Below are 21,004 nucleotides of genomic sequence, written 5' to 3'. Positions count from 1 at the left end.
TGGGGAAAAGGTATTTTGGGACCACCCTTTTTCTTGGCCTGTACTGACGAAGGACCCCAAAGCTTTCCAGACAGCAGCTGAATTGAATGGTAAACTAGCTTTAAAACATTTGTAGACTCGTAAATTGGAGCCAAAGTTATTAGCAAAATAAAAAAAACTGCTACGGAAACTAGGTCCTAACTATAACTACTTACTGGTGACAGCTAGTGTTATATATATATATATATATACATACATTTGGCACATTGTCTCACACACAGGGGGTCCGGCGACACATAGAAGGGATCTAACCTGGCCAGGTATTGGCAGCTAGTAACAGCTCTTGCGCAGCGTGGTGAGCGCGTTCTGTTTTTAAAAAAGCCCATTTTGTATTTTTGTTCGTTTATTTTATTTTTCCCCTGATTTTAATAGGCAGTACTCCTGGGGCTCACCCCTTACTTGCACTGTAATTGGTAAGAACAACGCCGCTTGTGCGGGCCCGGTTTCGGGGTTGTGGAGGGTTTCTTTTTACTTTCTAGCGGGCGCCATCTTGAGAAGGGCTTTGACGCTCTTCCAGCGCCATCTTGGGTGTACCGGAGGGCCGTTTTGCTCCCCACCTGGAGGGACTATTTAAACCAGTCCTCCGAGCGCAGCGGGATCGCGCAGCGGGGTGGCCTCCGCTTTGCCGGAGTCTTGCCAGAGTCCTGCCCGTCTGCGCCCGTCAGCGTCTCGGCAGCGGACGGAGCTGGACGGTGGGGTGCCTATTTTTATATTTGCTTGTAGTACTTCTGTGTTATCTCACAGATATGTTTTGCTATAATTCGGCAGACTTACTTGCCTTACGCCCCCCTAGTGGCCAATGTCATTCTTTCTTTCCTGGCAGCCGGGCCTTAAGAAAAGGTTGTCCAACTTGCGGTTGGCGTCTTCCAACGTCTATCGGAACTGCGCTGGACAATATCCCGGCCCCTTATCAATGTCTTCTTCTTAATACTAGATCCTTGACCTGTCACTCCCTTGATATCTGGAATTTATTACAGAATTCCAATATATCATGCCTATTTCTTACTGAGACCTGGCTGAGTGACTGCTCTGCACCTGATTTAGCCAACGCCATCCCTCCGGAATACAACATCTTTAGGAGGGATAGAATATCAGGCAGAGGGGGAGGTGTAGCTCTTGTGGTAAATAAAAACATTCCCTGCTCAACCTTCCCGGTAGAGAATATTCAGGGATGTGAAGCCTTGGGTGTCACCCTTCAGCTCTCCCCCCTCCAGGCTTGTACTGGGATTCTCTTGTATAGAGCCCCGGGACTTGCAGGGCCGTTCTTTGATGAACTACAAGTAGCTCTCTCAGTCCCTTGTCTCAGATCTGAGCATTGTATTCTTCTTGGGGATCTCAATGTTCACATGGATAATACAGTGGACCTCGATGCAATGAAACTCAGTGACATCACAGTTCCATTAGGATTGTCTCTGTTTCTGCAGAAACCGACGCACAATAAAGGCCATACTCTAGACCAGATTTTCTCAACAAAATCCATTACGATAACGTCTATACAACCAGTATTATGGTCTGATCATTTTCTGATCTCCTTTTTTGTGCCTGCCACTGCTCTTACTCGGGTGAGAGAATCAATAGAGACCACGCGAACGTCGCGCCCTTTCCATCTGCTTTCGGTGGATATGTTATCTGAGGCCCTTACCACCTTTCCATGTCCTCTTTTGGGCAATTTGGAAGAGAATCTTAGTCTCTTTCAGAATTGGCTGACAGCCAGACTTCAGACCTTAATCCCCGAAAAAAAGCTTAAATCTGGCGAACGTAGAGCGTCGGCCCCATGGTTCAGTCCCCAGCTAAGGGAGCAGCGGCAGGGTTGTAAAAGGGCTGAGAGAGTTTGGAGACGGACCTATGATGTGACTGAGAAATTGAAATTTCGAGCAATAACTAAAGCCTACCACCAGTCAATCTGGAATGAAAAAAAGGCCTATTTTGAGCATCGAATTGATGAGGCTGAAAATGGCTGTAAATAAATTTTCAAAGTTGTTCTGGATTTCACCTCTCCAGCTATCTGTACTCCATCTCATACTCATTCAGAAGTATGGATAAAACAGCTTGCAACTTTCTTCACCAGTAAAATCACAACCATTCAAGCCTCTCTTTTCCACCCTAGCTCTCAGTCGGCCGTGGGTCCCTCATCCCCCCTTCATTCAGGGAGGGTCTAGGCCCTTCTCTTTTACAATTTCCACATCTATGCCTTGACACTTCTCTCGAGCTTTTGTCAAGCTTGAAATCAGGTTCTCCACTTGATCCGTGCCCGGCTAAACATCTGGGTTAGGTGGCACCCGCTTTAAATGCCTTGCTGAACCCCCTTCTGAATTCTTCGCTGTCAACGGGAGTGGTCCTGCAGGCATGGAAACATGCTCTGATCCTGCCATTGATCAAGAAGCCTACCTTGGACCCCCTCATCCATGCCAACCATAGGCCTATCTCCCTTCTCCCTGCCCTGGCGAAAGTGGCCGAGAAATTTGCACATCGGACGATTTCCAATTTCATCGAAGGAAACGACCTGTTGCATGACACACAATCTGGGTTCCGTGCAAATTTCAGCACGGAGTCGGCTCTTCTCGAGGTCACGGATGCCATCAGGGAAGTACTCGACTCTGGAGGAAGGGCCATGTTGGTAATGTTAGATCTGTCGGCGGCCTTCGACACCGTCCCTCATGATCGCCTCCTTGTAAGACTCTGGGAGAGCGGCATTCGGGGAACGGTGTGGAACTGGCTTAAATCTTTTCTGGCCAGCTGCCGGCAAACGATCTGGGTGCCCCCTTTCTCCGCTGATATGGCTCCACTAGAGGTAGGGGTACCGCAGGGTTCCATTCTTAGCCCCATGCTATTTAACATCTTTATGGCCCCTCTGGCGGTAGTCGCGGAGTCTTTTGGCGCCCAGATCGTATCTTACGCCGATGACACCCAGCTCCTGTTCACTTGTGATAGGGGCGGGTCATTTGACGGCGTACAGATCAGGGATTGCCTTGGTGCGGTTTTTGAGTGGTTCAGGTGTAATGGATTAAAGTGCAATTCCGATAAGTCGGAGCTGCTCTTTTTTGGTTGCACCTGTGAACCAGACTGGAAAGCTTGGTGGCCACAAGATCTGTTTCCACCTGACAACGTGTCTCTCAAGGCTAAAAATTTGGGAGTGATTGTGGACAGTAAATTGTCCTTTGGGCCACATGTTTCGTGCCTCTCAGGTAAATGCTTTGGCATTTTACGGATGCTGAGGAAGTTTCTTCCTCTAGTGTCTTTCCAGCATAGGAAGATTATTGTTCAGGCCTTGATCGGATCTCGACTGGACTACGCAAATGCCCTTTTCTTGGGTCTACCAAAATATCTTTTGACCCGTTTGCAAGTGGTCCAGAACTCGGCAGCCCGTGCTATTTACGAGCTCCCGAGAAGAGCAGGTGCCTCGGCTTTACTGAATTCTTTACACTGGCTACCGATCGCTAAAAGAATCCTTTTTAAGTGCCTGACTTTTGCCTTCAAAGCTTTACAAGGATCTGGCCCTAAGTACATAAGGAAACGTCTCTCCCGATATGTACCCAGCAGGTCTTTGAGTTAATCTTGTCTATCCTAAATGACAGTCCCGGCTATCAGGCGTGCAAGGATGGGAGGTCGATCTTTCCGCTACCTAGCCCCGAAGGAGTGGAATGAACTACCACTTTCTCTCAGACAGGCTCCCAGTCTCCTTGCTTTTAGAAAAGAGCTTAAAACGTGGCTTTTTACTAAATAAACTTGATCCTCTCTTCTGTCTGCTTTTTAGTTGTTATGTCTTGTTTTGCCTGCCGATATTCTTCATCAAAGCGCCGGGATGCTCCTTGGAGTAGCCGAGCGCTATAGAAGAAATAAATTAACATAACATAACATAACCTGCAGTGACTAAGGTGCGTTAGGTATTTACACCTACGCCACGCAGTATACGGAATACACAGGGCGAATGAAATGTTGAAGAAGCGCGAAGCATCGGCTCTTAGAATCTTTAAATCGAAGTCAGCTGTGAGAGGAGATGGCGCTGCTGATGTAAGTGATGCCGATGACCTAACCCGCACTTTGAAACAATGAGGAATTACACTGAAAAAAATTAGGAAAAGGGAAAACAGTCGATGGCGGGAAGCCACATCGCTTCAAAATTACCTGGATGTAAACAGAATACCGAGAGGTCTGAGAAACTTTATAATCCCCACATTGGTAAATCCTAGACCTGAGCTACTGAAGGATTGGACAGAAAATACTAACGCATGCTTGAATACCATGCTCAGAATCCTGATCAAGAGTGCATGGATAGAGCATACGGAACTAACAACTAAAATCAAGGGCATAATGGATGAATTTGAGAAAAAAATAGATCAGGAAGATGTTAAGAAAATACTTAAGCAAATTGAAGAACGCCTCAAAACCCATGAAAAGGATTTAATAGAGCGCAAACTACGCAAGTTCCTTTGGGATGAACTGGATTTTGCAGCAGGAAGGAGTCTGATATTTGCCAAAAAATTTGATAAAGCCCGCCAACAAATTGCTAAAGATAGAACACTGGGAGCAATGGAGGAGAGTATCAGAATAAGGCACGGAACAGAGCTATGAACTCGGATCATACTAAGAAACAAGATGGCACCAAAGATTTCTTTTTCCGAGGAACTTCGGATGCTACAAAAAGAAAACAAACACTCATTTCAGGCAAAACAAAGAGGCAGAGGAAGCGGCACAAAAGTGAAAGCCAGAGAAGAAGGCAACAAAGGAAAACAAACAAACAGCGGAATGGGAATACGGGGCCAGCATGGAAAGAACAAGTAATGGCAGTACAATCGAAGGAAGTAACAGGAATAAACCTCTCTAAAACACAACTCTCACATGAGGACATTGAGAGTCTTAAACTTGGACTACCCTTTTGTCCTACATCACAAGTAAATTATGCACAATTAAGGATTGATTTATTTAAGTTTGTTAGGAAGTTGAAATTGTACAAAATGCATGTATTACGTTCAAACAGGGAAACAATTGATGTGACAACCACAACCAATTATCCCCAGACTGCCCTAGAAAATACATTCTATAAGCAAATACAAGGAACTGTCAAGGGGACATGCTTCGCCCCCAGCTATTCCAATCTTTTGCTGGGCTCGTGGGAGGAGCATGTCCTATGTAATCAAGATCAGAATAGATTCATTGATCAAATCAGTGTGTGGCTCAGGTATATTGATGACGTCTTCCTCGTTTGGGAGGGGAGCGAGGAAGACCTTAAAACTTTTTTATCTGTCATCAATAACAACATCTCTGAGATTTACCATGAATTACAGCCAGGAAACAGGGGATTTCTTGATATCAAAGTTTCACTCAAATATGGCACACTCAAGACTGATCTCTAGAGGAAGAACACTGCTGGCAACTCGATCCTCCTTGCGGATCTATCATCCACCAAGCTACTGCTGGAGTATCCCCTATAGCAAGTTTCTAAGAGCCAAAATAAACAGTAGCACCAACGAAGGCTATAGGAGAACCAAACAGGACATGCTAGATCACTTTAGTGCCAGAAAGTATTCTATGAAAAGCCTTATAAAAGCTAGCATAAGGGCTGGTGAAAAATCGAGAGATGAACTTTTACAAGGAAAACCACATATATCAAGGGAAGCTGACAAAGAACCAATATGATTTATTACCAAGTTTACAAGTCAGACAAACACCTTAGGCAAGATCTTAAAGAGTAGATGGGCAAGACTAACACATGATACCACCTTGAGAACGAAAAGAGGCAAATACACCTAACATCACTTTTAAGAGTCAAACTTTCAGAAAATGCGGTCACTGCAAGGCATGCAAATTCAGCCCTAACGTCTATGAGATTACCCTAGACAGGATTAGGAAGAAAAACTGTATCACTAAACCAATCACATGCGAAACAGACTATGTAGTTTATGTAATCATCTGCCCATGTGACAGATGGTATATAGGGTTGACTACCTTTCCCATACAAAAGCGTATACTCGAACATTGGCGTACCATCACAAATGCAGACATGAGCTACAGCACAGCACGAAGCTCCAGGAAACACCATGATGGAGCCTGGACCGAAGCCATATTGTTTGGCATTAAAACAGTTGTGAACCACCCTCTGGCAACAGAACTACTGCATTATGCAGAATGGAATCTAGGTACATACTAGAAGCAGGAAGTCTCACTCCACATGGTATGAACCAGGACGAAGAGCTTTACACACACTTGTAAATTAGAAGCTCCTATGTGTAACTCCCTTTTCTTTTCTTTTGATGATATTTCTAATTGTCACAAATGTATATATTTCTTTCTGTAGACATATCACATTCATCCTCGATAATATTTTATCCTTCTATAATGGTTTTCCAAGATGCAACACAAAGAAGACGGTACTTAGGTTGTACTTACATTATGCTGGTATACTAAATTGTTCTTTTTCTCCCTTATAGATATTTGGAAGCTAGCATGCACATCTGCTGGTAGCTTTGAGGAGACTATAGAAGGTGACCCCCATGTGGCAAAACCTTTTTGAATTCACTTAGGTGGAAGTACGATTTAGTTTCATTTGGGTACTATACCTTTAGGTACAGCAGCATTTGTTTGTCAGTTTTGAATTAGGGCACTAGAAGCTAACTAGAAATTGTTTATCAACATAAAAATATATTTCAGATATGAGCCAAACATAGCTGAACAACAGTCATAGAAACTGTACTATACCTTAATATATGGTGACTAAAGTCAATATTATTGGTAAAACTTAGTTTACTAAATAACAACTTTTGTCCGTCATTGATAACGTTTTTGTTGACAAAGAGTTGAGGAGGAATCAAGAATGTGAAGTATTTTGTTTATGTTTACTTGAACGCGTTTTTGCACGTTGAATAAATGCAATGAACATAGAGAAAAACAGGTTATGTGAAAAAGTTTGTCAGATCGAAACGCGTCAGTTTTGTTTGCCAAATAAATACCAGTGATAAAATACTACTGCATTGGTGTGGCTGTTTTCTCAGGAGTGACAGGCAAGGCAGAAAACATGTGGATTATACATATATATACACTGAAAAAACTACAGGTTACAGGGACGTTAGAATTAGGCTCAGATTTCACTGGTACAAATCATAGAAATTCAGCTGGTATAGTTACCCGAGCTAACTATAACTTTTCCCTCCGCAATGCACTGCTTATGACCTCACATATTGCATCACTCATGACATGGTCAGTGACATCGCTAATGAGAACATCCACAGAATCACTCACACACCCACTCCTAACCCACAGAACCTCTCATCCACCCAATCCCAACCCCACATAACCCCTCACATACCCATTCACACCCATACCAGTACTCACACAACCAATGACTCATCCAAAGAGCCACTGACAAATCCACTCACTCACACAGCCACTTACAAACCCACTAAGTCACCCAGACAGCCACTCATGCACCCACTCACTCACAAATACAACCATTCACATATACATACAGACACTTACACACCCACTCATACACCCTTACAGCCACTCACCCACCTACTCAATCACCCATACAGTACTCATACACCCACACACTCCCCTATAAAGCCACTCACACTTCCACTTACTCACCAATACAACTACTCACACACTCACTTATTTACCCCTACAGCCACTCACACACCCACACACTTACCCATATAGCCACTGACACAGCCTCTCACTGACCCATACACTTCTTGAGATAGACAGCCGCTGACCCATACAACTACTCACACACCCACATAACCACTTAAATGCCCATTCACACATCCATACCACCACTCACAACCACTCAGACAGACATTCCCTCTCTAATACCGTCACTCACAACCAATCACGTACCTATACACACCCTCAAACAGCTATCCTCTCACTCACACAGCCAGTCCCTCACCAATACAGCCACTCACCCAGCCACTAACTCACCCATGCAGTCACTCACATACCCACTCACTCTCAATACAGCCACTCACAAAGCCACTCACTCACCCATACAGCTACTCACATACCCACTAACTCATCCATTCCGCAACTCACACACCCCCACCGCCAATCAGACATCCACTCACACACTGATACAGTCACGCAGACACCCAGATGAGATGTTAGAAATAGTATGACTAATTACTAGTGCATAAAGAATAGTAATGTAACTTATGCTGTAGCTTACTATATATTTAAGTCTCAGAAACATTTATGAAACACTTACACTCACTGGATGATGTCATGAATGATGTCACTGACTGTTCTGGTCCTCCGTAGTGGAAATGGGTAGAAGCACCACTTCAGGACCTGAGAGACAGAAAATGAAGTAAGATTGTGAACTGAATATTGCTACGGGAGAATCACAGCTCACATATGGCATTGGGGCAGCCACTGCATCTTCTCCAGGGTTTGGGACTGCCTACATAAACCCCTCCCCTGAAGAGAGCTGGTGCTTGTCAATCGTTAGAGAGCCGGTGGAGTCAGACTCTTTGTTTAGAGATCCATCTTCGGTTCCTGTGGATGGTTGGATTCAGCCTTCTTCAGTTCTGCTGTGATGGAGCTCTTGTCAGTTCATTTCTTTTTGTAATCAGCAGCCCTCTGATGATACAGAGTGCCTTCCCACTTCCAGGTCGGTCAGTGGCAGGATCACCGCTGAACCCAGACGCTCTCCTGCAGACTCGAAAGAATTTGATTCTGCTGCTCTGCGGTGAAGGAGCTTTCCTGTGCGAACAGTTCTTGAACGCTTTTTTTTGTAAGGGACACCCCTTCGGTTTCACCTCCTGCCGTGCCTAGCAAACACACTCCCTCTCCACTGTGATGGAGAGTGGTGTAGAGAGCAAAAATCCACGTACTCTTTACTGAGACCTTTATTTTGTTTCTTTTTACATTTTGCTCATACAAGCCTTTGACAGGGTTTAGGTATTCAGGCCTCTTCTTCTACTGTTGGGCCAGCGCATGCTCTCTAGCGAGAGTGGTAACTGCACCCAGATTCCATTGTGCATAATCTTCATTGTATGGATTTCTTCCTGGGTTAAAGGTGTTCCTCTTATCTACTCTATCAGATGCCATCATTGGGTTGCTGTGACTTATACCCAACCCATATGGACGACAACAGATGAGTACAGCCCTTATGGGTGTTTATTCTGTGGTGACACTAATCTGTGGTTCAGTTCTTCCCAGTATGCATGCATGTAAGATTGTCATAGAGGGGGGGGGGTTTACTTACAGCTTCCATCTACATTGTAGTGCATAGTGAGGTGTTTGAAGTCATTATGGCTGTACTTTCTCTTACATACAGGGATTTACTACTATTTTAGGGCTTACTGAGAAAGAAGGATTTCTCGTAATAAGGAAGAGACCTAAGAGACCCTGTGGTAGTGGACATCTACCTTTTGTTGTTTTATCCCTTTCCCCTTTCCCCTGGGTACTTACGTGCAGGGTAGGGTGCTGTATACTCCCTGGGAGGTAGTGTAAGGGGGAACTGGGAATTGTACATAGCCCCTGATGAATCTGTTCCGAAGGTTAGAGGTTGGTGTGCTGTTGACTAATCTGAACCTGACACTGACCATGTCATAAGTGATGTAATATGTGAGGTCATAAGCAGTGTGTTGCAGGGGCGTAAGTTATAATTAGCTCAGGTAACTCTGAGCCTAACTATAACGTCCCTGTAACCTATGGTTTTTCCAGTGAATACAAACACTACAAACACACACATATTTATGTGTATATATATATATATATATATATATATATATATATATATATATATATATATATATATATATATATATGTATATGTATATGTATATATATATATACATTTACTGAAAAAAATAAGGTTTAAGTAATGTTACAGTTAAGTGAGTATGTCAGTGATAACATTAATGCTTTGAACTAGAAAAATCACAGAAATTCACAGGTTATTATCAGAGCTAACTGTAACTTGCACCCTATCCTGCATTGCTTATGACCTCACCTATGACATCACTCATGACTTGTTCTATCACATCATTTATGACATCACTGATGACATCTCAAATGATAATATTGATATCACTGATGACATCATCCACTGAGTGTGCTTGTTTGTTTCATAGTTTACATAGTGGTGCGTAAGTACCATATTACTTTTCTACCTATTTTGTACACTCGACCCAGCTATTGGATGTAAGTCTTTACAAAACACATATTATGTTATGTTATAAATGCTTGTTTAGCGCTCTATTGCCGAGGCGTCTTGACGCTGGGGTTTGACATCTGCTCCTACACATCATAGGTGTGTAGAGGTATGGAATATGTTAAAAATCTTTGGATTGAGGAGTACATCTCTGTGCTGGTAACAGCTGACGGTGTTCATTAAGTTCCACACACGTTTTATGGTTCTTAAAAAAAGATTTCAACAGGTGTAAGATTCTACATAGTAAATACTAACTTTTATAAGCAGCCTTGAACTATTAGAGAGAACTGTATCAGCATGACAATTGCTACAAAACATAGAAGACTCTCTGCAACAGGTACTAACCCATGTACCAATGCTTGTATTGCTTGAGAAGATGGGCTAAAGACAGTATAAAGGGTGCGAGTTGAAGGGTGTTTAGCACTTCAGATGTTGGTCAATTTGAGCAAATAGTGGCATTTTTGACAGCTGTGCAATGTACAAAATTGATACTTTTCAATACTCGGGTGTGTTTGTTATGAAAGCTTCACTGTTTGCAAACAGTGTGGTATAAAGTAAACTCCCTCCATCGAGTAAGCTCTGTTTACAGTAGCCAGTTCTCTACTGATATCATCTTCATTTCTGAAAGTAGGTTCGGTGAGTTTCAGGTGTTTGATACACAGGTGTTTGTCCGCAGTAGGTCATTTGTTTTGAAACTGACACTCACTATTTTTTCTAAACTTGGCTTTCTCTGAACAGTTGTACACAGATCGTATACTGTACTCATGGGTTTCCTATACACCTGTGGCTGATAGTTAATGTGAACTATTCTAGCTGTAAAGTGTATGGTGTAGGGTCAAGGTTGCACATAATGATGCTTTCTACACTTAAGGGAGTTGAATCGTGATGGCAGTAGTGATGCCATAGTAATTTATACATCAATATGAGGGAAAAGAAAGCTAGGATGATGTCAGTGATCTCATCAGTCCTGTCATGTGAGAATTCATCACTGATGTCACAAATTATGTAATTGACCATGTCATGAGTGATGTCATATGTGAGGTCATTAGCAGTGAATGGCGGGGGTGAACAAGCCGATAAGGCTATCCCGGCGTTACTGTCCACAATAGATGACTTCTCAAGTGTATCTGGATACTCCTTGAACAAGGATAAAACGGAGGTGAAGTCTTTAAATAACCTATGTGATAAAAACATCCTGGGCAACTCCGGGCTTACCTGGCAGCCGAAGAGTTTTAAATATTTGGGACTGGAATTTGAAAAGGATTTGATATCCACCTTAAAAATTAATGAAGAGCTGCTCTATAAAAAGATACAAAAACTATTGGACGGCTGGTCTCCAAAATTCCTCTCGTGGTGGGGTAGGGCGGAAACACTAAAAATGATGATCAGTCCCTTGGTAAGCTACATGGCATGTATGCTCCCCATGACCTTCACGGAGGACTTTCTACATAAAGTTGAGAAATCGCTCACGGATTTCTTGTGGAAAGGGAAGAAACCGAGGATTGCCATGAAGAAACTGCAACTCCCGAAGTTTAAAGGGGGGTTAGGCTTACCGAATTTCAGAAATTACCAGACTGCCTTTCTCTGTAAACAGGGAGCCTCCTGGTTTATCGAAAACCCTATTTATATGCCCTTATGGGTTGACATTGAGAAATCCATTATAGGCAAGGCCCCGCTCTCGGCTGTCCTAACAATGGACCTCTCACACCTTACGAACTCTAAATACATTATGCTCAACACCAAGAGAGCGCTTTTGCGGATAGATCGCGTCCACAACACTGGTCAGCAAATCCACAATTCATCTTCTGCATCTTTATGGCATAACCCGTCTGTTAAAATCGGCGGATCGCCCATCGTATGGGACCACTGGTCTGATAAAGGTATTAATGTGGTTGCTGATCTCCACGAAAATAATATGCCACTGCCATTCTCGACTCTACAGGCTAGACACTCCCTGTTACCGATTGACTTCTACGCTTTCCTGAAGCTAAAGTCAGCCCTATCCACTAGAACATTCAAGCTAGTGACGCCTTGGCTAAAGTCTATGCTCCCCCACTTTCACTCCTCTGGACATTTTGTCTCAAAAATATATAAACTGCTTGCGCCAACGGCCAACAAATCGATGAGACGCAATGAGATCAAATGGGAATAAGAACCAAACAACACTGGCATAAGTATAGACTGGGTCAGGATACATGCATCAGCACTCACACACAAGGTATCGCCGATATTATCACAGACTAAGTATATGATTATTAACAGGACATACTGGACCCCACAGCGTCTATTTAAGGTTGGCCTGCGGGATACACCGAATTGCTGGAACTGCTGCTCCGGCATTGGTAGCCTTCCACACATGTTGTTTGATTGCCCCACGCTCCACACCTTTTGGGCAAAAATCTTTGACTACATTGAGCACACGTTTGACATACACCCTACAAGGGAATTCATCTACATTCTCCAAGGAGCCTTAGACCCATTATTACAGGGGGACCATGACCGCCAGCTCCTGGATCTTTTGCTAACATTAGCATGCAAGGTGATCCTTTGCAATTGGAAATCAACGGGTGAGGTCTCCTTCAATGCCTGGAGGGAATGGCTGTCCTGCATTAGGGGCACTGACAATCCCGCTCTAAACTCATCACCATGGCAGGTTACCAACAAAAAATGATGGTCTTCCTTAGATCAGACCTCCTTCACTTTCGACCCACCTTGAAGTACTAACTGATGAGGTCTCAACTTAGTGAACTGTGGGGCCCACGCTGCATGAATTGTACTGGTTATACCCTGTGCTCATTGGCCTTGACAACCTTAGACGCACAATGCAGAGGCGACAAAGTAAAAATTGTATTATATGGCTAGCTTTGGACGGAGGGCTCTACGGAACTATATACAACTGTGGGAATGCAATGTTGGTATTTTATAATGTTTATTCACTCATCCATTCATCTAATCTCTCTTCCAGATCACTTATAGATCCGGACGGATGTTTAATTTCTTGTCTTCAATATACTTTATTTTCTTTACTATATGTATGTATTGTTTTATATGTAACAATCCATGTTTGACTGCGGCACCTTTGTAATACGATTGTAATTCTACTGATGCCTCCTTGCCGTTATCATTTTGCTATTGCTTAATAAAAATGATTTGAACATAAAAAAAAAAAAAATAAATAAATAAATAAATCCTGTATGTAAATGCAAGCCCCTGCTGCGCCCAGTCTTCGGCCGTGCGCAGCAGGGGGTTGGCTTTAGGGCCGGCAACCAACATCCCCCCATACAGCCCTGCGCGGCCCATGCAATGGAACGCAAGAGGGACGCAACTCTTAAGTTATGTTTATCAAGCCACGCAAGGCCACCTTCCATGGCCCTGCGCGGCCCATGCAATGGAACGCAAGTAGGACGCAACTCTTAAGTTATATTTATCAAGCCACGCAAGGCCACCTTGCATGGCCCTGAGCGGCCCATGCAATGGAACGAAAGAGAGACGCAACTCTTAAGTTATATTTATCAAGCCACGCAAGGCCCCCTTGCATGGCCCTGAGCGGCCCATGCAATGGAACGAAAGAGAGACGCAACTCTTAAGTTATATTTATCAAGCCACGCAAGGCCACCTTGCATGGCCCTGAGCGGCCCATGCAATGGAACGAAAGAGAGACGCAACTCTTAAGTTATATTTATCAAGCCACGCAAGGCCACCTTGCATGGCCCTACGCGGCCCATGCAATGGAACGCAAGAGAGACGCAACTCTTAAGTTGTATTCATCAAGCCACGCAAGGCCACCTTGCATGGCCCTGCGCGGCCCATGCAATGTAACGCAAGAGAGACGCAACTCTTAAGTTATATTCATCAAGCCACGCAAGGCCACCTCGCATGGCCCTGCGTGGCCCATGCAATGGAACGAAAGAGAGACGCAACTCTAAAGTTATATTTATTAAGCCACGCAAGGCCACCTTGCATGGCCCTGTGCGGCCCATGTAATGGAACGCAAGAGAGACGCAACTCTTAAGTTAGATTTATCAAGCCATGCAAGCCCACCTTGCATGGCCCTGCGCGGCCCATGCAATGGAACGCAAGAAAGTCGCAACTCTTCAGTTATATGTATCAAGCCACGCAAGGCCACCTTGCATGGCCCTGCACGGCCCATGCAATGGAACGCAAGAGAGACGCAACTCTTAAGTTATATTCATCAAGCCACGCAAGGCCATCTTGCATGCCCTGCGCGGCCCATGCAATGGAACGCAAGAGAGACGCAACTCTTAAGTTATATTTATCAAGCCACGCAAGGCCACCTTGCATGGCCCTGCGCGGCCCATGCAATGGAACGCAAGAGAGACGCAACTCTTAAGTTATATTCATCAAGCCACGCAAGGCCATCTTGCATGCCCTGCGCGGCCCATGCAATGGAACGCAAGAGAGACGCAACTCTTAAGTTATATTTATCAAGCCACGCAAGGCCACCTTGCATGGCCCTGCGCGGCCCATGCAATGGAACGCAAGAGAGATGCACCTCTTAAGTTATATTTATCAAGCCACACAAGGCCACCTTGCATGGCCCTGCGCGGCCCATGCACTGGAACGCAAGAGAGACGCAACTCTTAAGTTATAATTATCAAGCCGCGCAAGGCCACCTTGCATGGCCCTGCGCGGCCCATGCAATGGAACGCCAGAGAGTCGCAACTCTTAAGTTATATTTATCAAGCCGCCCAAGGCCACCTTGCATGGCCCTGCGCGGTCCATGCAATGGAACGCAAGAGAGACGCAACTCTTAAGTTATATTTATCAAGCCGCGCAAGGCCACCTTGCATGGCCCTGCGCGGCCCATGCAATGGAACGCAAGAGAGATGCAACTCTTAAGTTATATTCAACAAGCCGCGCAAGGCCACCTTGCATGGCCCTGCGCGGCCCATGCAATGGAACGCAAGAGAGACGCAACTCTTAAGTTATATTTATCAAGCCACACAAGGCCACCTTGCATGGCCCTGCGCGGCCCATGCAATGGAACGCAAGAGAGACGCAACTCTTAAGTTATATGTATCAAGTCACGCAAGGCCACCTTGCATGGCCTTGAGCGGCCCATGCAATGGAACGCAAGAGAGACGCAACTCTTAAGTTATATTTATCAAGCCACGCAAGGCCACCTTGCATGGCCCTGCGCGGCCCATGCAAAGGAATGCAAGAGAGACGCAACTCCTAAGTTAATTTTATCAAGCCACACAAGGCCACCTTGCATGGCCCTGCGCGGCCCATGCAATGGAACGCAAGAGAGACGCAACTCTTAAATTATATGTATCAAGCCACGCAAGGCCACCTTGCATGGCCCTGCGCGGCCCATGCAATGGAATGCAAGAGAGACGCAACTCTTAAGTTATATTCATCAAGCCACGCAAGGCCACCTTGCATGGCCCTGCGCGGCCCATGCAATGGAACGCAAGAGAGACGCAACTCTTAAGTTATGTTCATCAAGCCACGCCAGGCCACCTTGCATGGCCCTGCGCGGCCCATGCAATGGAACGCAAGAGAGACGCAACTCTTAAGTTATATGTATCAAGCTACGCCAGGCCACCTTGCATGGCCCTGCGCGGCCCATGCAATGGAACGCAAGAGAGACGCAACTCTTAAGTTATATTCATCAAGCCATGCAAGGCCACCATGCATGGCCCTGCGCGGCCCATGCAATGGAACGCAAGAGAGACGCAAATCTTAAGTTATATGCATCAAGCCATGCAAGGCCACCTTGCATGGCCCTGCGCGGCTTGATAAATCTAGAGTAACACCACGCAGCGTCAATCACGGCGCTGTGTTACTCTTCCCCACATAGGTGTTCCATTCCATGGGTGGGGCGTGGTTGTTCCCACACATCCACCCATGGATTTTGGAGCATTTGTACATTTAGCAACACTGGTAGACTTGAGAATGCGTCAAAATGCAAAGTCTCCCAGGTGAGGCACAGCAAAGAGACGTATCTTTATTCCTCCTTGTTGGCTCCTCTTTCTATTTGTCCTGGATACTGCGGCACACACAGCAAGATGCCTCAAGGGATTGTTTTTGTGCAGGAAGGTACCCCTTCCTGCACAAAAAAAATCCTGTTTGCAAGGCACGCAGGCTTGCACCATGGTGCAGGGGTGCCGGCTTTGGCACTGGGAGCACATTGTGCGCCAGCGCAGGGAAAACAGGACTGCGCTGTAGAGTGTTAGATACAGCACATTCCTGACCTTTACCTATCACGCAGCGCAGCTAGGTGACTTGCTGAGCTGCGTGCGTGCCCCTAAGTGTAGTAAAAGAGAGTGCAGTAAAGATGTATGTTTCCCAGTGAAGAGCGGTGCAGCGTGCCCAGATGTTCTCTTATTTAAACGCCCCTCGGACTGTAGTAAAAAGTGATTCCGTTTTCAGACCACAGATGGGCTCTAAACACCCTGCACAGAATAGTCAAAGGCAGAGGAGTCTGCACAGATATCCTCTTTTATTGTAAACCCCCCTCACAGTGTAATAAAAAGCAGTGCAGTGTGTGCACATGAGCTTTCCTGTCAACAGCCCTCATAGAGCAGGGAAAAGCAATGCAATGTACAGATTTTCTCGGTTCTCAGAGATTATTAGTAAGCTGAGCACAAATTTCTCACAAAGTAGCAAAAAGCAGGGCCGTTTTCACAGACATCTTCTTCAAAGTGCAGTAAAAAGCAGAGCAATGTGCACCGATTTCTCACAGTGCAGGGTGCACAGACTACTCATAGTGCAGTACAATGCATGGCCGCATGCACAGATCGCACAAAGTGCATATAGCTGTGTAGCATTCACTGTTTCAACACAGTGCAGTACGATGCAGGGCAGTGTGCATAGATTTCTCATAGTGGAGTAAAATGCAGTGCAGTGTGACAGGTTTCACATAGTGCAGTAAGATGCAGTGCAGTGCGACAGGTTTCTCATAGTGCAGTAAGATGCAGGTCAGTGGGACAGGTTTCTCATAGTGCAGTAAGATGCAGTGCAGTGTGACAGGTTTCTTGTAGTGCAGTAAGATGCAGAGCAGTGTGACAGGTTTCTCATAGTGCAGTAAGATGCAGTGCAGTGTGACAGGTTTCTCATAGTGCAGTAAGATGCAGGGCAGTGTGACAGGTTTCTCATAGTGCAGTAAGATGCAGTGCAGTGTGACAGGTTTCTCATAGTGCAGTAAGATGCAGGTCAGTGTGACAGGTTTCTCATAGTGCAGTAAGATGCAGGTCAGTGGGACAGGTTTCTCATCGAGTAGTAAGATGCAGTGCAGTGTGACAGGTTTCTCATAGTGCAGTACGATGCAGTGCAGTGTGACAGGTTTCTCATAGTGCAGTAAGATGCAGTGCAGTGTGCATAAATTCACCCTTAAACACGCATAATGACCACAAAAGTCTCCAGGGCCAGAAGGAAAGCCCCTTCTCCCTCCCAGAGGTCCCCAGGTAGAAGAACCCAGCTCAGTCCACCCCCTTCAGTGATTTCTCATGGTGCGGTAAGACTAAGTGCAGTGACACCATTCCTTATAGAGCAGCATGGTGCAGTGCAGTGTGCACAGATTTCACACAGTGCAGTTAGAGACAGTGCAGTGCACTGACTTAGACTTGTCATAGTGCAATAAGATGCAGTGCACTGCACTGACTCCTCATAATACAGTCAGATGCAGAGCAGTGTACACAGATTTCTCCCAGTGCAGTAAATAGCTTTGCAGTTCTAAGGATTCCTAATAGTGCTGTAAGATGCACTGCAGCGTGCACAGATTCCTCATAGTGCTGTAAGGTGCACTGTGGTGTGCACAGATTCCTCATAGTGCAGTAAGAGGAGGTGAACCATTCGCAGGTTTCTCAGAGTGTCCTACGTTACACTGCAGTGTGAACAGATGTCTCAAAGAGGAATGAGATGCAGCACAGCGCGCACAGATTTCTCATAGAACACTAAACTGCAGTGCAGTGTGCATAGATTACTCATTGCAGTACAATGCAGTGCAGTGTGCACAGATTTCTCTCAGTGCAGTGGCACATAATTCTCATAGTGCTGTAAGATGCAGTACAATGTGCACAGTTTCCTCATAGTGCTGTAAGATGCAGTGATGTGTGCGCAGATTTCTTGTAGTAGTAAGATGCAGTGTGCACAGATTTCTCACAGTGTATTAAGATGCAGTGCAGTGTGCATAGATAATTCATAGTGCAGTAAGATGCAGTGCAGCATGAACAGACTGCTCAGAGAGCAGTATATACAGTGCAGCGTACAGAGATTTCTTACAGTGTTGTATGATGCAGGGCTGCGTGGACAGATTTCTCACATTGCAGTAAGATGCAGTGCACAGACTTCTCATAGTGCAATGAGATGCATTGCAGCGTGCGCATATTATTGCTAGTGCAGTAGGATGCAGTGCAGTGCACAGATCCCCTCTTTAACACACATGATGCCAACAAACAACTCCCAGGGCGGAAGGAAAGCCCCCCAGGGCCCACGGATAGAAGAACCAAGCTCAGCCCCAGGGGCCCCCAGTTAGAAGAGCCCACCTCAGCCCCAGAGGCCCCCGTATAGAAGAGCCCAGCTCAGCCCCAGGCGCCCGGATAGAGGAACCCAGCTCAGCTCCAGGGCCCCCGGATAGAAGAACCCAGCTCAGCCCCATGGGCCCCGGATAGAAGAGCCCTGCTCAGCCCCAGGGCCCCTGGATAGAAGAGCCAAGCTCAGCCCCATGGGCCCCGGATAGAAGAGCCCAGCTCAGCCCCAGGGGCCCCCGGATAGAAGAGCCCAGCTTAGCCCGGCTCCTGCAGAGATTCCCTCCAGGATTATTCAGTCTATTTCTATAAACACTGCAGAAGGTGCTGACAATCTCCTACCTGAGCAGAGACCTGTGCAGACGTGTCAAGGCGTTCTCCTCCTCCTGGGGGGCAGATCTGAGGTCTGAGGGGGGCAGATCTGGGGTCTGAGGCGGTCTGTGAGGGTCTGAAGATGAAGGTAAGTGCCCACCAGACAGGGGTACTTCCTCCTCCGCTGCAGGCTGAGCACACACAAAGAGAGGCCGGAATTTATGTCACCACTGCTGCTGGTGCTGTCTCTGCCGCTGCCGACCCGGAAGAGGAAACCCTTCTCCCTTTCAACTAATGTGCAGCTCAGTGTTTCATCAGCAGGCGAGGAGCGCCCTCTGGTGGCCGCTGACGGAACCACCGCCTCCAGTCTTTAAGAGTGAATTGGAAATGACAGCCTGAATTGCATTAAATACATGAAAATGTAAGAAAACTGCTAGAATTAAACTAGTCAAAGTTTTTCTGTTTTTCTATTTTTCCTGTTTCTGTGGGTAATTCTTTATATTTGATAGGGCTGTGTATATTCAAACAACTTTCCAACGATTTGCCCCAAATTAAGTTTTGCGTTTCTCTGCATTTTTTACCTACTCACTCCCCCAAAGTTTCACTTATAAAACAAAATAAAGTAGATTGCAGTCTTAATAAATTCATGCGATAGAACAATCAGGTTTGACTCTCACAGATTTCTCCCTCAGTGGATGGTCCCATGGCAATGAGTGAACGGTGCCGGGTCTGAGGATGAGAGGGTATTCCAGCACTAACAAATGTCAGAGTTCTGCATACAGGCTCTTATTAGAGTTACGACCTGCCTTTTGGTCATGTTTTAAGATTTTGCAAAGGCCCGGATATTATTCTTCAATAAGACTTTGAATAAAATTGTTTGTATTCATTTTTAAAATGGCTTTGCTGTCTTTATTTACCTAAACTCTCAGTCAGGATTCATTAAGGCAGCTCTAGAACACATTTTAAAGTGATTTCTGCTTATATTTGATATTTTAAGTTTGCACTGATTAGAGGAAAAATGCCAGCTTTAAGTAATCTTCCTACTTTTGTCCTGGCCGGGATATGAAAATACAGGCCATGCCACGCCTATAAAAGACCGGCCATGTGGTAACCCTCTCTCCTATCATAAGACACTCTTCATCCATGCACTATCATTGTGCGGGTGCACCGTCAGGCAAGTTGCATTTGTTGCCTCTGCAGTGACATCAGATCCGAAAAAAATGCATACACATCAGATCCTTCAAGTCTCACTCATCATGAGTGACACTCACACATTTAGAGGTCGTGCTGAAGTCTCACTTACACCTAGCTGAATCTTATAACTGGGAGGCGGGAGGGGGTCCTAGTACTCCTTATGTGACTTTGCTCGCACTTCCACTGTGTGCAGAGTAGCCGCTTACAACTAAAGAGGGAGACACTATTCACTTCATAGAGTTCAGCAAACCCACTGTCCTACAGATTGATAACACTACATTTTTAATATTTCACCTTGCGGCTGCACATATTATACTTTCGGTGTAATGTTAATTTGGATGTGTGTATTAATGATTTGGATGTTACCTGTGTATCTCTGCAAAAAGAAATGAAATGTTTGTTTTAGTTTAATTGCACTTCATGTCAGTGTTTTACAACTTTTTTATTTTTTTTATTTTCAAAAACCTTTATTAACATTCGTGCACGTGTACACAGCTTGCACCCACAACCACAGCAGGGCCGGCAGCATGTTATCGCAATCATTGAGCATCAATATGTGAGTAATATTGAACAGTAGTCTAACACAGCAAGCCGCCTACAACCACTTCGGGCCGGCCGCTTATTGAGCTAGGTTCAGTATATCGTTAATGGCAGAGATGGCGAGGTCGAGCATAATGGAGCAACATGGAACCAACAAAACAAATGTGCAGACCACATATTTAGCATGCAAAATATATCTCTCCCTCTGTGCTTAACACACGTCAGACTGGCATTTTTCAATTACATCCGCAGTTAGTGTATGCTACCCAAT

The 21,004-nt window shown here is 45.3% G+C and overlaps 1 pseudogene across 1 annotated transcript in view; it reads right to left on the bottom strand.

The window, feature by feature from the left end:
* LOC147737119 (uncharacterized) overlaps window positions 1–19,200 on the bottom strand; it is a 146,752-nt pseudogene extending 127,552 nt beyond the window's left edge. The window contains exons 1-2 of the transcript XR_015309813.1: window positions 19,030–19,200; window positions 8,249–8,325 (exon numbers count right to left, since the gene is read on the bottom strand). The product of XR_015309813.1 is annotated as an uncharacterized LOC147737119 (transcript). The remainder of the gene's footprint in view (window positions 1–8,248; window positions 8,326–19,029) is intronic.
* Window positions 19,201–21,004: the final 1,804 nt, after the last annotated feature.

Source organism: Lissotriton vulgaris, chromosome 1_1 (assembly GCF_964263255.1).
Source record: "Lissotriton vulgaris chromosome 1_1, aLisVul1.2, whole genome shotgun sequence".
NCBI classification, from domain to species: Eukaryota; Metazoa; Chordata; class Amphibia; order Caudata; family Salamandridae; genus Lissotriton; species Lissotriton vulgaris.
The sequence above is the reverse complement of the archived record's forward strand: the minus strand, read 5'-3'. Positions and strand labels throughout refer to the sequence as shown.